A 16,234-nucleotide genomic window follows, 5' to 3' on the forward strand; every position below is an offset into this window, starting at 1 on the left:
ATTACTATTTGACAGTAGCGTTGTGACATTCTCCTAATAATGTCGACAGCACTTCTTATCGATGACTCGGGAAATGCGTGAAAATATGCTAAGACATTAATCTGGTTGTCTTCGAAAGTTACGGGTCGAGGCAAGTTTCTTGGTGCTTTTAAAGTTGATCCAAATGCATTGAAATTGTTCTGAATTCGTATAAATTTCTTGAGGTTCATTGGCGGTAGATTCGGATACATTTCATTGAACTTTCTACATGTTCTGCTGATAATTTTGTCACACTGTCCAAAAATAATAAACAAATTCATAAGAACTTCGTTTGAATAGTTTTGTTCCATCGTTTTGAAGGTATTTGCAACTTCTGAAGTGACGAAAATGTCGATATTATTAGGAGAATGTCACAACGCTACTGTCAAATAGTAATCATGGCCTGCTTACCAAATACCGAATGGAAATACCATTCTGAAGGGACATTTTCACAAATAAATGTTCATAAGTCCGAAACTTGACTAGTTAGGTATAGGTATGATATACATAGAAAGAAAGCAAATTTCAGCAGCTTTCCGAATTTTCAATAATATACAGGGTGTTCCATTTAAAATAATCAAATTTCAGCAACTTTTTCAAGCAAACGAAAAAACTGTATTTTTTTACCACCCTGTATTGAAGTAACGGAGATTAGGCTGACGTGTGGGAAGTGTTCAAGTATCACCTAACTCCAAACCAAATTTCGATATCATAGTACTTCTTAACTAAAAGATATCGGCATTTTTAGAAGTCATGATTTTCGAAGAAAAAAATTGAAATTAATTTTTACTTCGAAAACGGTAACAGATAGGTATAGGGAAATATCAAGAAAAGTTGTCGGGCAATTGTTGGAGATTCCAAAAATAATATTATATACAGAGTGTTCTATTTGAAAAATCAAAGTTGCTACTGCTTTCTAATAGAAGCGGCAACACCACATTGTCGAAAATATTTTAGTTGGCTAGAGAATGTCCGAATATGCCCTCCATTAAATTTTCAAATTGATCCGTTGTCTGGTTCACCAGAAACGTCTAATGTGCCATCCACCGTGAATCAGCCTATATATATATATATATATATATATATATATATATATATATATATATATATACATGGAATATGTTGAAATGATTCTTCGGGTTAGCCAGTATTTTATTATGATGTTATGTTTTTTGTCTAATGTGATTGTGAAGGAATACTGATTCAATAAATGTTTGATTGATTGATTGATCAGAGAAAATGTTTTTCAGTGACCACAGCACCCTGGGCGTACATTTTCGAAATTAATGTGTATCCACAACTGGGGTAATTTCCTGCAAAACTCAACTCAAATAGTGGTGTCACCACCAAAATTTTACAATGATACCAAGAAATTGAGAAAAATTATACGGGCGAGCTTGAATTAAAGTATTATTTCTTGAATTCACCAACGTGTGTATTTACATTATTGACCTTCCTAGAGATGATTTGATGCTTGCAGAATGGTAACTAGCTTTTGTCGAATTACTGGAAAGGACAAATGTAAATTGCAGTGAATTATTGTATTGTAAATAAACACTATACGGAAGCGAAAATAGCGGAAGAGAGAATTTAATACCATAAGGAAACAATAAAGCATCTTTAAATTTGAATAAAATAAAGTGTATATGAGATATCATCGAAATTTTTCATTCCTATTGATGCCATTATGTGTGGAATATAATATCGTTCAAATGTCCATTCGAAACGTCCAGTTTATCATGACTCAGGCACATAAATCAGGTTGAATTTGACCGATGGCATGGGTTATGTTGGCTTCGAAGCTGCAGTGGTTTGTGGCTTATTCACATATACCTGCGACACAAGAAAACCCCACAGAATGAAGTCTAACGGTGTCAAATCACATGATCCTGGTGGCCAGTTCACATCATCTCCATGTGAGATAACTATGCCCTCAAATCGCTCATGCAGAATATACAATGTGGAATGTCGTTGGTGTCCAGATCATCCAATTCAGGCCGAAATAAGTTGTCGAAAGTATATGGACCGATGATGCCACCAGCCAAAATTCCACACCAAACAGTGACTTTTCGGGATGCATTGGACGGTCTTGGGTCTCATGTGGATTGGTATCGTCCCAAATTCGACGCTGAAAATGATTTCTCGATGAGTATTAGAGTCAGTCGCAAACTGCTTCAAAGCTTCAAACCCGGAAGACCGGGTTTACCGTATCCTCAGGAAAGATGATGATGATCCGTCATCCGTCAGCTTCTGTGGAAGAACTGAAGTTGACATCAGGGCTGCAAAGGTCAAGAAAGCTCCGGAGGTCGACTCAATAACTAACAAGTTATTGAAGAGGCTCCCAGACAACTGCGTTGACAACCTTTTGAACATCATTAACAGTTCGTTGACCCTCAGATACTTCCCCAGAAGGTGGAAGCATGCAATCGTCGTCATGATCCCAAAACAGGGTCTGAACCCGCTGTTCCCACAGAACTATCACCCGATCAGTCTACTCTCGTCGGCGGCTAAGCTGGTTGTTCTTCAAAGGCTCAACGAAGAAGTTGAGGACCGAAATGTTCTGCCTGATGAACAATTTGGCTTCAGGAGAGAACATTAGGGGCTCTAAGGCTGGTCGAAAACACCATCCAAAAGTTAAAATAACAAAAAAGTGCACATTATTCTATTAGACATCTCGAAGGCCTTCGACCGTGTATGGCACGAAGGCCTTCTGCACAAATTAACCCCGCTCCACCTGTCTCGGAGCCCGATCTGGTGGATTGGGTCTTTCCTGAAAGACAGAACATTTCAGGTTAGAGTAGAGGGCTCTCTGTCTGACAATAGAGATATCCTCGCTGGAGTGCCACAGGGAGCAGTGCTCTCTCCGACGCTGTACTCACTTTACACCAGTGACCTACCGAGGCCTGAGCGTGTGAAGATATCCCTATACGCCGATGACACGGCTCTCCTCTCCCTGGGTCGAGAGCTCGACGTCGTCTACATGCAACGTGCATTGGACGACCTCGAACGCTGGTACCCGGAAGATCCCGGAAGATCCGAGTGAACCCGAACAAGACTCAGACGATAACCATGGGAAGATTGAAATCTTCTCCGGCCAGAAAAGTGAGAATCTCTGGAAGGGAGTTTGACTGGCAAGCGCGGGTAAAGTACCTCGGCCTTCTAATAGACCGTAGGCTCACTTGGAACCCGCACATTATGTACGTTAAGTCATAATGAGTTTAAAAAACAAAATTACCATCTACAATACGATGTTAAAGCCTGTCATCATGTATGCTTCAAGCGTCTGGGAACAAGCGGCTACCCACAATATCTCCATTCTGGAGATATTAAAGAACAAGTTAATGAGGATGATTGTGAATGCTCCTTGGTTCATGCGGAATGAAGTCATCCGCAGAGATTTGCAGCTGCCTTCCATTCGGCAGTCCATTCAGTCGAGGAATCGGCGATTTTTTAATAGCGCGGAAACTCACGAAAATCCGTTATTTAGGGAAGCCATGGATTATGCTGTAGATGACCCCTCCCGATATAGAAGGCCTCGACACTCTGTCGAATGAGGCCCTGATGTCCCCCGTTGATGGACGAACAGATTTTTCATCCATCCCACCCCAGCCAGGTAGGGATACCCCGTGAAGGGCGGTACCCCTCAGTCATGAACCCATTTGTCCTTCTTCGACAATAATCAGCTAAAAGGGTAAGGGAGCTGGACTCCAACCTGACCAAAATCAAGATGGTTTCCGACGATGCTTCAAAGCTCAATCAGCGAACACACGTCTTTGTCTATGGTCGTTTACCTTCAGTTCCTGGGTCAGGTGAATTTTGTATGGGTGCAGGTCCAAGTCACGATGCAAAATTTGCCAAGTTGTGGTCTGTGAGAGGCCGAGCTCTTGTGTGCGACGCGAAATCGACTGATACGAATTCTGCTGCACAGTCTCATAGACAGCGGCGATATTTTGGCAGATCTTGTGTTTCGTTGACTTACGGATTCTGGTCGAAAATGGCGACGGTATAATGGGCGAGGCGCACGGTACGTTGCCCGGACAGAACACCTATTTAGATAAAAGAATTTTGTAATTTGCACGTGCTGTTGAATGTTCAAATACGTCCGTGGTGATTTGTCAAAACAAGCTGTGTTGGAATCACCAACAACCACAATCACGGACCGATAGATATCCTTTACTACAGAGACATACAGTGCAAGGTTATCAATATAAAACAAATATGTGACATTATGACCTTCAAAATTGATTTATTTTATGTTTTGGTAGGTCATTCGGATATTTGAGAGTAATTTAGCTTTCCCAAGAAATATATCTCCACTCTCTCCTATTGGCATTGACCGTCATAGGTAATTTATGTTCAGAGGCAACGTGAGAATATTTTTATGCATAATACATTATGTAAGAGGTATTCAACGTATCGTTCATTGAAGAATGAGGTTTGGCTAACAATTCCTAGAAAAATGCATCTGCAATTTCTTATCAGAACTGAGCGTAGACGTCAGAAATCACGTTGATCTGAAGGTATTGTTCATTGTTTTTTTTTTAATTTACAAACGTGCTTCATTTCAAAGGTTTTTTTTTCAGTCTAGCAGGATTTCTATAAGGTTTGATTGTTGAACGAACATATATAAATATTTTTATTTGACACTAAGACAAGGATAACTGACAAACATGATTGTTGACTATATTCAAATATTGATATGATTTGATGACAATCTCCATATTTTTTTTAAACGAATCGCTGGAGATTGAATTCATTTGGATACACGTTTTCAGGAAGTTTATTTCACATGAACGCAGTTCTCCAGATTAAGGACTTCAACTGACCTCTCTGTAAATTTAGTTCAGGAGCGAGTCTACAGAGGAGAGGGATGTCGAGTTTACGACTCCTACTGACCACCCTGTAAATTCAATTCAGGAGCGAGTCTACAGAGGACATGGATGTCGAGTTTACGACTCCTACTGACCTCCCTGTAAATTTAGTTCAGGAGCGAGTCTCTAGAGTCTAGATCCTTATTAAGATATGCAACCTCCTATTACCGGTGAAGATGTGCCTCCGTAACCGATGTCCTGGAATCCAATATTTTTGAGAATAGTAATTTACGTAACAAGTCCGGAAAACAAACAATATCGTATATTATTATTATTATATACTTTGAAGTACCCAATGAGGTAATAGTGTCTAACTGTGAACGTGTGAAAGAGAAATTGGTCAACAAATAAAACATTATCTAAGGTGTGTGGTACGTAATGAACTAATCATTCTAGTTATCAAGTTAACGAACTGTTTTTCCCAAAGGGGGTTTTAAAACCAATTCATCATTTTCTATTCTCAGAAGAGCTGGCCAAGGTATTTCATTTCTTAAGAACATTGGATTTATGGACAGCTAACCAAAAAGCATTGACCTCAAGGAGGAAAACAATGTTTTGGCTTTCTACTTCTTCACCAAAAAAAAATGTGGGAATATTTTTGAATATAGATTGTTGCTAAAATATTACCCCCTTCCAATTTAAAAATTATTGCTATAGCTGGGATTTAATCAAATAAGTGAATGAATGCCATTACCTACTGTCATCGATAACATGAGCAGATTGAACTCATTCGTGACATTAAGTCGTGAAATTACGAATTAATTGAGTGTTTTTTCTTATAATGTTATCCATATTTGGTACTGAAGAGCCGATGAGGTAAGTGTCTTACGGCGAAACATCGGATTTCAACCGTAAAGGATAACAGTATTCCATGTGAGGGAAATTTCACTCCTTTCATTGGCTATATTGTGTAGCAATCCTGTGAATGATATCTGATTCAATTCCATAACTGAATAGAGAAAAGTGTCTTTGGTATAATTCAGTGTTCATATAAAAGTATTTGTTTTTTATCGACCTTTTTTTGAGTAATTGTTACCTTCCACAATCTGAAAAAATATAAAAATTATAATGGAGAACTTTATACAAGTGTAGAAGGGCAAACTTGTATGAAGTATAAAGCCCTTCTACACTTGTATAAAGTTCTCCATTATAATTTTTATATTTTTTCAGATTGTGGAAGGTAACAATTACCCAAAAAAAGGTCGATAAAAAACTGATTTTTTCCTCCACAAAAAATGACTTTCGTTGAATATTATTTGTTTTTGTTTCGACACAATTTTTCTTTCGTGTAATTCAATGTATATATGAAAGTAGCTGTTGGGAGAGTTCTTTTTCTTCCAGTTTGTGCCTGAAAGTAACTTCTTCGCATGATCTACAAATCTTTGTAAAGGGTTAACTTATTTGAAATTGATTGCCTCCCTCCTTTCTTTGGAAGACTCTCACATTATTTTTGTACACAGATGGAGAAGCAGAAAGTTGAAACCGTTCGTGCTCAAAGATTAATCTCTCCTAAAAAAAATGCTCCCATGCCCCCTTTCAATTTGAAGTTCGTTATGCACTGAAAAGTATGAATATTCCATTTGGTTTTACCGGTTTGAGGAAAATATTTGGCATAATTTCTTCACCAAAATATTATTTGTCAAATTGTCTGTCGTTTTTTCTGTCCATTCATTATACTTTTTGTCCCATTCATGATAATCGGATGTGTATTATTGCCATCAAGTTTGAGTTTTTCTCTGTTATAGTTGTATTGATATCTCTTGGAGAATTTTCAATCATAATATCAAGAAAAGAATTTTGTTCAATTTCTGGTATGAATTCTATTCTTTGTTCTTCTCCTCACAAATACTTTGAAAATTAACTACATAATAATTGAAGCCTTTTCTTCCAAACACCAAAAAAATATCAACTTAACTCCACTATACATTTGCCATATTCGCCAAATTTATAGACAAGGTTCTCCCTTGCACTTTTTATTTATTTTTTCAGATTGTGAGAGGCAGATCTACCCAAAAAAAGTTAAAGAGAACAAAAGTATTTCTTAAAAAAAATAATTCTATATGTCTTGAATATACAGGGCATTTCTTTAATGTAATAATAATAATAATAATAATAATGTCTTTATTTCCAATGAAAAATAAAATGCATGATATTCATCTTGTTACACAAAAATCCCAAGGGGAAGTTCACCCGAGGGTGCTCTACCACTCAACCCTTGCTATTTTAAATAAGCATATTATAACTTGAAAACTAACCTAACTAACCCTAAAGCTTAAATTTTTATTTCACAATTTTTTGGCATTTGACATTTGTCATTTGTTGGGTCACCTGAATATTCACCACCAATAACCAAGTGGAAAAAAAGAAAGTTGTATGAGAGATAACGAAAAATGACTACTTGTGAAACACAGATTATAGAAAAAAAAGGGGTATACGAAACGGAACTGCATCAGAATGTATTAACTTGCAGGAAACTTTTAAGCTCTTTTTTGAATTTATATAGATTAATATGGTGTTTTAGCGAATCGGGAATAGAATTATAAAGATGAAAAATCGAATACGAAAAACTTCTCTGGAAAATTGCGGTCTTGTGTTGTGGACATGTGATTACATTTTTGTTTCTCAAATTTATGTTGTGTACGTCTGTCCTGAATGTTATTTTACGATATAAATAAGGCGGATTTCTGTATAATATAATTTTATGAAATAAACATAATGAATGAAATTTGAACCTATCTTTCATGTTAAACCAGTTCAGTTCCGCAAGCTTGTGGGACACATGTTCATACTTCCTAATTCCATATATATAACGAATACAAGAGTTTTGAACACGTTGTACTCTAGACCAGGTATCGTAGTCAAGACAAGGTCCATAGACCGGAAAACAATAATTGAATTGTGCTAAAACTAGAGACTCGCATAACATTTTCTTTATAGATACATTGAGGTACATTTTGTGAGGATAAAGTAATCGTAGTGCACCATAGGCTCTCTGAATATTTCGATTGATATGTTCTCTAAATCTTAAAGACTCATCTAAAATTAAACGAAGATTTTTTGCATTACTTTCAAATCTAATTACTTCATTATTCAGATACAGTTTCAAGTTATTTTTTAACTGATGCTACATGAGCATTGCTTCCAAATACTAGTGCTACTGATTTTTTTGGATTGAGCACAAGGGAATGCAGTTCGGCAACATTTGATATGGTTTCTTAGTCATTGTTCAACTTTCTAGCAGCGTTGTTCAAGTCATCAACTCAAAAAACTGGACTGGCGACTGGACGCCATCTTGAAATTGCATGTAAAGGGGGGTCTTGTGACACACCTTTTTGAAGCTCCTGACAACTACTACTTTGAATGGAACTTTGAATAATTGCCTGAATACATTGACATTAAATACATAATATGAGATAATACCCTCGAGGTCAGTTCAAGAAGATGCTTGAAATAGTTGCCTTGAACTTCATGACATATGAACAGCCTATCCGATATTTCACGCCGAACATTTTCGAACACAGTAACGTCAATATCTTTACAAATATTTATTATTCTCTGCCGTTCAGTTCGTACACCTTTTGCTTCAAATAGCCCCGTAAAAAAAGTCCAAAGGTGTCAAATCTGGCGAGCGAGCTGGCTATTCTGTAGGTCCTCGATGGCCAATCCAACGACCGGGAAAAGTAGTATCCAAATAGTTTCTTACTTGTCTGGAGTAATGTGGTGGTGCTCCATCTTGTTGGAATACAATATCCATATCGAATTCATTAGGATTCGCTTCAACGGTATCAGTGATGAGAGGGTCAACAGTAGTTTCTAGCATATTCAAATACAGTTCCCCTGTTGAATTTTGATCAATAAATAGAGGCCCTACAATATGGTTTCCCAATATTCCTGCCCAAACATTAATTTTTTCCGGATATTGGGTATGTGTTTCCCGGAAAACGTGAGGGTTGGTGCCACTCCAATAACGACAATTTTGTCTGTGAACATTGCCGTTAAAAAATGTACATTCGTCACTTAAACAAATATTGTGGAGTTAGGTAGGATGCCTTGCACTGATGTCCGTCATGATTTCGCAGAATTATGTTCTTCGATCAGGGTCATCTTCAGTTAATTGGTATACTATTTTAATTTTGTATGGATGATACCTATTCCCCTTCAAAAGTCTCCACACAGTAGAAGAAGATCCCTCACAACCGTTCGCGACGGAATAAGTAGACCGTTCAGAATGTACTACCATCTCAGCAATTATTTGCACTTGCTGTTCTTAGGGAATGTTATGTACACTACCGGTAGTTGTGAATTTGGATACACGTTTCCTCAAATATTTTCTACGGATAGGATGATTCGAAAAACGTTCATTGAAAATCCGTTTGGTCTCGTGAAAGTTACGCATCGCACCGTAAATAAAAATCGCTTGAATTGTTTCTTGCAATGGATGAGAGTTGACCATTTTAGAGATCGTTTAAGGTGTACCTTTTTACTACTAAAACCGAAAAATAAATGAGAATATTCTAACTGAACAATGCTGTTCAAACAAAAAATCACTTAACGAACCTTATCGGGTTGTTGGAATTGCCATATGGCAGAGAAAAAGGAATATTTCTAGAAATATCTATGTTAATGTGTTTGTTTTCTGTAAATTTTTAAATGTTCCCGCCATTTTGTAGTAGGTGAAGATATTGACTTCAGAACCTAGGGTTGTGAAGTATTCGTCAGGAGCTTCAAAACGTTGTGTCACAAGATCTCCCTTTCCATGTAATTTTTTCCCAGATGGTGCCCAGTCGCCATCTTGAAAGTTTCATCTGTCAATTTCACTTCAAAATAAAGCATTCATGCATTAATTTCATTATCCCAAATTTAAATTTTTCGAGTTGATCCGTTCAAAAAACAAAAGGGGGGGACATTAAAGAAATTAACTGTATTTTCAATTTGATCAAAAGAATATATTTTTCCATTCATTATTCACATATTTTTTCGCTTGCTTCAATTGCTATACAGTTACGCCTGACATTTTGTTCTTCTCAGTCATGAGTACGTTGAATCTCAGGTGAATCTTCTATTTTCCCACATTCTTCATATCAGTGACTGAATCCATTTGTTCGATTATGTTAATCGAATTCCTTGAAAGATTAAAACACCGAGTCACATTTTGTTGAATGAGGGCTTCACGTTTCAACCAAATCCTGTATGATATCATTTCATTCACAATGGTGTTTGCACCTGATAAAACCGTCGAATACTTTACGGTTTTTGTAATTCATAAAAAACAGACAATGATCTGCTTTTGCGATAACGAGAAATCAATCTAAGTTTCCGTTTACGCTGCATGGTTTTACACACGCTCGATCTGTTGATTCTCAGAATGCGGTAGTAGTAGTACGCCAATGGAGAAACCGCGATGTTTGGGAGAATCATATCGATCAGTATTTTGAAATATGAGTGTAATTATAACGTCTGGACTTGAAGAAATAAACACAAACATATTACTTACTGATTGTGGTCAGTATGAGTGGCAAGGCAAGTAATAACTCAACTTCGAACAATCTCAGATTCGGTCAATTTTTTTGGGATGCATCTACTATTGGAGACACGTATTATCCAAGTGAGATTTGTTTTTTTAAAGTTGATATTAGTCTAGTGACAACTGTGCTTTGTCTTGGATCTGAAAAAAATATATTCCGTTCCTTCAAATAAGTTCCAAAACATGAATATACGAATGAAAGTTGCAAAATTGTGGAAATAAATCGAATTTTTCAGACCAAATATTAGATTCGGCTAACACTTAACTTTTGTTTAACGTTCTACGTCTATTTTTCTTTCATAAACGGGAAGTGTTTTCAACTTTGTTGTTTGAAGCTCCAGACATTTTGTGTGGAAAGGTGAGTTCAGATATATCCATCTCGTATATTAACCGTTGTAGCAGACCAAAAGCTATCGAACACTTTGAGACGCCACAAACATGAGAATAATAACAATTATAATAATAATAATAACCGGACCGGCAGCCCAGGCGCACCTGGGAAGGAGAAGACTATTCTCCCTCCGGTGCCGGCTGTGGGTCCACAGGGCTAACCACCCGGTGGACCCAACACTTGGTTCTTAGTTATCGAGGAAGAGGTCCCCACAATCGACCCGCTCGGAGGGGTCAGAGGCAAGGTGGTGGGGCCCATAACGATGATTTGCCTTCCGATGACAACCCTGGCAATGACAACGGACGCTTTGAGTGGACGCATGAGCTAAGAGATAGCCTTATGCATTGCTAGCAGAGTAGTGATCCCGCGCGAAGAGGATACATGACGAGATTGCATGCTTTGTGGTGTAAAACACATCCGGAGCATGCCGCCTTTTACGTCCAAAATTTTAGGGCGGCAGGGCTATATAGCTTCTTCCCAGCCTGCTAACGAAGTGGTAGAAGTGACAGTTCTACCACCCGTTGGCACGGCTGGAGAGGAGACCCGCAACATGCCACCAATGGAGTCAATCAGAACACGCAGGGCGCTCCACAGAATTTGGAGTATCTACATGACAGAATGGTACTGAATACAGCCTGTAAAGTCGTCAGGAGTTCGGATCCCCTTCTCTGCATGATCCTTGACCATGAGAGAGCAGAAATTGAAGCATTTCTCTTCAGGGCAGCTGCCCGAGCAGCTGATAAACTCGGTATAGTTTTCGATACTGAACGAGGTGACCAAAACTCTGTCACCAAGTTGGAACCAGTTCAGCAAAAAGATCATATAACAGCCGGAGAGATCACCTCACTTCTGCGGAAACACAAGGATAAGCCAATGCATGGGGTCTTCTTCAATAACATTGGAGACCTTGGCTTATCAAAGCGCCTGACTTTTGCTTTCCTCAGGTCGAGTGGGCTGAAGTCGGAAACTACGTATGTATTCATTTTTTAATGAATGTTTCAGTCGAGTATACGGTACAATCATTTTTATGTTTTTTGGTGAACAATTGAACACTCGCGTTCAAAGATCTCTTGAAACTATTTTTCAGTTGTCTATATGATTGAGTTCTTTTGTTCTGTTTTTCATCTGAATGTTTGTTTATTGTTAATTTGCTTTGATCGACATATTTCTCAGCTTGTACTGATTGTATAGACTACCTTGTATACTAATAGGATGTCCGATTCTTATACGATATATAAAGGAACTAAACATGATTTGATTTGAACAAAAGGGCTCCATTTACAACAATTTCAAAAACTCATACAGTCGATTCTAAACTTTTATTATTTTTAGTAGCATGTAGCATACATAATTTTTGTCAGCATATTTCAGACAACTAAACTTATATTAATTTCAATTCACAATTGTGGATACTAACAATCGAAATGTCGTGAAGTAACTTGGCATGGAATCTCATAATTTTTTTATTTTTTCTTCAATTGTTCTATTTTTAACTTGTATTTTATTTCATTGTAATTTCATTTCAGGAATTTTTTGATTAACATGTATAATTGTTATCTTCAGCTATTGTTTTTAATTTTTCATCTCTATTGGTTCTTTTAGGGATTTCAAATCATTTTATATAATATTAGACAATGAAAGTCCGAACTAATGAAATTCACTATTAAAAACGACTAGGTAATGTGTCTCCTGCCGAGAAGGTTTATGCACACCATTACATGGTTTTGATATTCAGGTATTTCAAATGAAAACATAGCTGTCGATGTGTTATTGAGCTAGATACTCCTGAAGAAGTTTATGAAAGAACCGGGACACAATGTCTACAGGAAGTTTTCTATGCCAGTTTTTACATGAACTTACCAAAGGTCATTTACATGTCCCTCATGGAAAATATCATGATTATGATAAACTCTAACTGCCGTGATGTTACTAGTCAGCGGACTTTTCGAAAGGAACCACTTGGAGTGTTTGAAAGCAAACCTTCGGATCAAATCCGTAATCGGCTCGACCTTAGCTGTGTCTCGTAACCGCTCCAATGAAATGTATCGATCATTATCAGTCACGATATGAAGCACCTTCTGACCATCTCGAGTCTCCGCAACGTAGTCCTCTTAAGGATACAGAACACAGAACAAGCGTACAACATAGCTGGTCTAAATAATTTGTTTATATAGCAGGAGCTTGTTGTCAACACTCAGTTTGGAGTTTCGTGCAATGAGAGGATAGTTGCGTACAATAGTCCAAAGTTCTAGCAACTACCCCCAAGAACTGTTATCTAGTTAGTGTGTCATGGTTCTATTGATGCCATTGTGTTTGGAATATAACATCGTTCAAATGTTTGCCACGGCTTCTCTGTGTGGATCGCATCCTAAACGTTGAATTTTCCATTTTCCATCAGAATTCGCTATCTACACCAGTATCTGTAAAAATTCAGGGGTACTTGTCAAATGGGCATTTCCTTCCCTGTGCTTTCTTACTGGGTGCATAAACTCAGATTTATTTAGCACGAGTCGCCTCTGATTCATACAAATTCTTGATATCATCGATTGCTGTTTATTAATTGATCAATTTATGATATTTCTGTTTTCCAGAGTTCTTTCACTGATCGTTATTAGTTTTCATTAATCAACAAATGAAATCTTGACCGCAGTGGAATCAACCATGCTATTAATAGCCGCAATCACGCAGAAAACTAAGCAAAGTACTCGCATCAGCCCCATGATTGTTTATTATTATTTTTTGGTTTACTTTCATAATTTTTTTTTCATCCTATTTGTACATCTACAAATCATGAATACAATGCCAACTTGTCCCATTTAAGTTGCTGTCTGTTCGCTCTTGAAAAACTAATGGACCAGAAAAGCCTCCTCTTTTCAAGAAGTAATGAAGATCGTAAAGCAGATAGGATCTAAATAACCATATTCCTGCTTGTCATGCACTGTTTGGAACCTTTGGCGTAGTAATGAATATTACTGGAGTTTTTACCCAAAACCAACTCGTTATTTTCAACACCTCGACACGTGTTTCGATCACCAAGTGATCATCTTCAAGACGAAGATCAAACTCTTCCTCTTAAAGATGATCACTTGGTGATCGAAACACGTGTCGGGGTATTGAAAATAACGGTTTAGTGTTGTGATAAAACTCCATTAACATTAACCATATTCCTGTCAACTCAATTGAGTAAATGATCTCCAATAAGAACCAAAAATTGATCAGCAACGAACTATATCTAAATCATGACTAAGCTAAAGAAGCTAAGAAATATGCTAGCATAGCTATTCTGGAAAGCTCTCCGAAAACATAAAAAACTATTTATCAAAACTCAACATAATTACATCATTTACTAGTAAGAATAATTTAAGGAACATGTTAAAACCCAAAACCCAGAAGATAAGTGGAAAAAATCAGGCATATATAGACTATAATGTGGTGATTGTTCAGCAGCTTATACAGGCCAGACAGGCAGAAATTTTAACACAAGATACTGGGAGCATGTGTTATCACATAAAAAATCAACTGTATATAGACATCTACACGTGCAATAAAGGAAAGGACATGAATTTGTTCGAAGCATTGGAAAAGGATAAGTTGTATAATAACCCCAAATTCAAAACCCTCAATGACCAACAAGAACTATGCAGGTCTCCCTTTTTGAAATCGTTAATTTTGACAACTGGTTGGGATCCATGCGGAGAGATTGAAAAAATCCAACCGCATACACAAGTCAATACAAATATTCTCGGAGAGTTAAGCGGCGTTGGAAGCTCTTGGCTCCTACGGAGCAACGTCCAAATTGGTAGCAAAGTGCCAAAAATGACTCTCATCGATAGGAAGACTTAACAGATTGTCTCTGGTCTGGATTCTTAGCTATACTAGCCTGGAAGGCAATGAGGCTGCTGAGTACCTTGCAAAGGAGGGTGCTGCAAGCAGCTTCATCGGACCAGAACCTGTCATTGGCTTTAGGCTTTGCCACACAGAGATGGAACACCTGGATGACAAGAAGCTTGATACCAAACGGTTGATGGACTACAGTGGGGATGAACTACGATGTCTAACAGGCCTTCTTACAGGTCACTGGCATTTGAATCATCATATGCAGAGACTCGGACTATCGGAAGACAGTGTATGTCACCTCTGTTTGGAAAATGATGAAACAGCAGAGCACATACTTTGTGTCTGCCCCGTTGAGGACCGAATCAGGTTTTAAGAGTTCGGCAGAGCCGTACTCTTACTATCTGACCTGAAAGACCACTCACCATTTAAACTAATCGGCTTCGTTTGAAGCTGGGTTTGTTTGGACGAGTGTGAATAGGTGTGAACCACAATAAACCCTTGCGGGTTGCGGGGGAGGGTTGAATAGACTCACTCACTTTGGACCTAATCTAACCTAACCTAGGATTCCTTAGAAGCTGGAAAAATCCACTAGTAGATTTTTGGGGAGCAATAGTTGGTAATCTTGATATGTGATAGAAGATAAAAGTTATTGTTTTAGTATTGGTATAGATAATTCGGATAACATTTCTTATTTCAGGTACCTGACTGTACCATTGTATATTTGTGGACATGTTTTGACAAAATGTATCAGTTTACTTGAGAACGGTTTAACAATTCGAAACCGGTCGTATAAAAAAATTTGTAGAAATCTGACAAGAGTTATTTTATTTATACTATATTTAATATGAATGTCTACAAAATAAATAGGTGGTCAATTGAACAATTAAAAAAATTTGAATTTTTACTAACTTTATTGGATCAACCTAAGATAAAAATTCCAATGTTTTCTGTCAAGCATTGGCATTGTTAAGACTTACTATTTTTAAGATGTTAATTTTTTATTCAAAACCATGATTTTTCATGGAATATAATGACGAATTATCTATTTCACACACAGATGCTGATAAACTGTTCGCATTTGTTGCAGGAAACGAAGCGGACCAATGGGGACCTGTCCTTTTAATACCTCTCCTAGCAACGATCATTTTAATTATAACTGTGTTTCTACTCATCATCTTCAGGCAAAATCCCACCTTCGTGATAAGCACTGTTGCTGGTTGTTTGATTTTTATCTCCGTTTATCTTATACTCTACGCTGTGGAGTCTTCCAAGAAAGTATTGGCATGAAAATAGCTGCATTTTGTGAGTGAAAGACTAAGTTGTTTGTACGTTTCATTTGAAAAATATCATAAGATATTATTAAACTATTGAAATTACTGTGAATTATTTATTTTGTGTGAATAACCCTGTTACTGATTCATAGTAATATAAAATAGATACTCATTGAAATAACACAATTTATAACAAATATTGTAAATCTGTAATTACAAGATTATCAGTGGATTTGGAAATACATTAAATTGTGATTTTGATTACATTGGCCCTTTACTTTGTGAAAATTATTAATAGTATTCATACTATACCATAGAAGTA

General features: G+C 37.2%; 1 protein-coding gene across 2 annotated transcripts in view; it reads left to right on the forward strand.

Moving 5' to 3' along the window:
- Arl8 (ADP-ribosylation factor-like protein 8) overlaps positions 1–15,889 on the forward strand; it is a 34,486-nt gene extending 18,597 nt beyond the window's left edge. Inside the window, exon 5 of one of the 2 annotated variants that reach the window (XM_023162036.2) lies at positions 15,729–15,889. The gene's annotated coding sequence lies outside the window, so the exon portion shown is untranslated. Of the gene's footprint in view, positions 1–1,268; positions 1,449–15,728 lie in introns of those variants that run through there. The other variant, XM_023162037.2, reaches the window with a different exon arrangement.
- Positions 15,890–16,234: the final 345 nt, after the last annotated feature.

This window comes from Leptinotarsa decemlineata, unplaced genomic scaffold, assembly GCF_025532065.1.
Source record: "Leptinotarsa decemlineata unplaced genomic scaffold, Ldec_3_MD MMD2_tig00001064_RagTag_RagTag, whole genome shotgun sequence".
In the NCBI taxonomy this organism is placed as follows: Eukaryota; Metazoa; Arthropoda; class Insecta; order Coleoptera; family Chrysomelidae; genus Leptinotarsa; species Leptinotarsa decemlineata.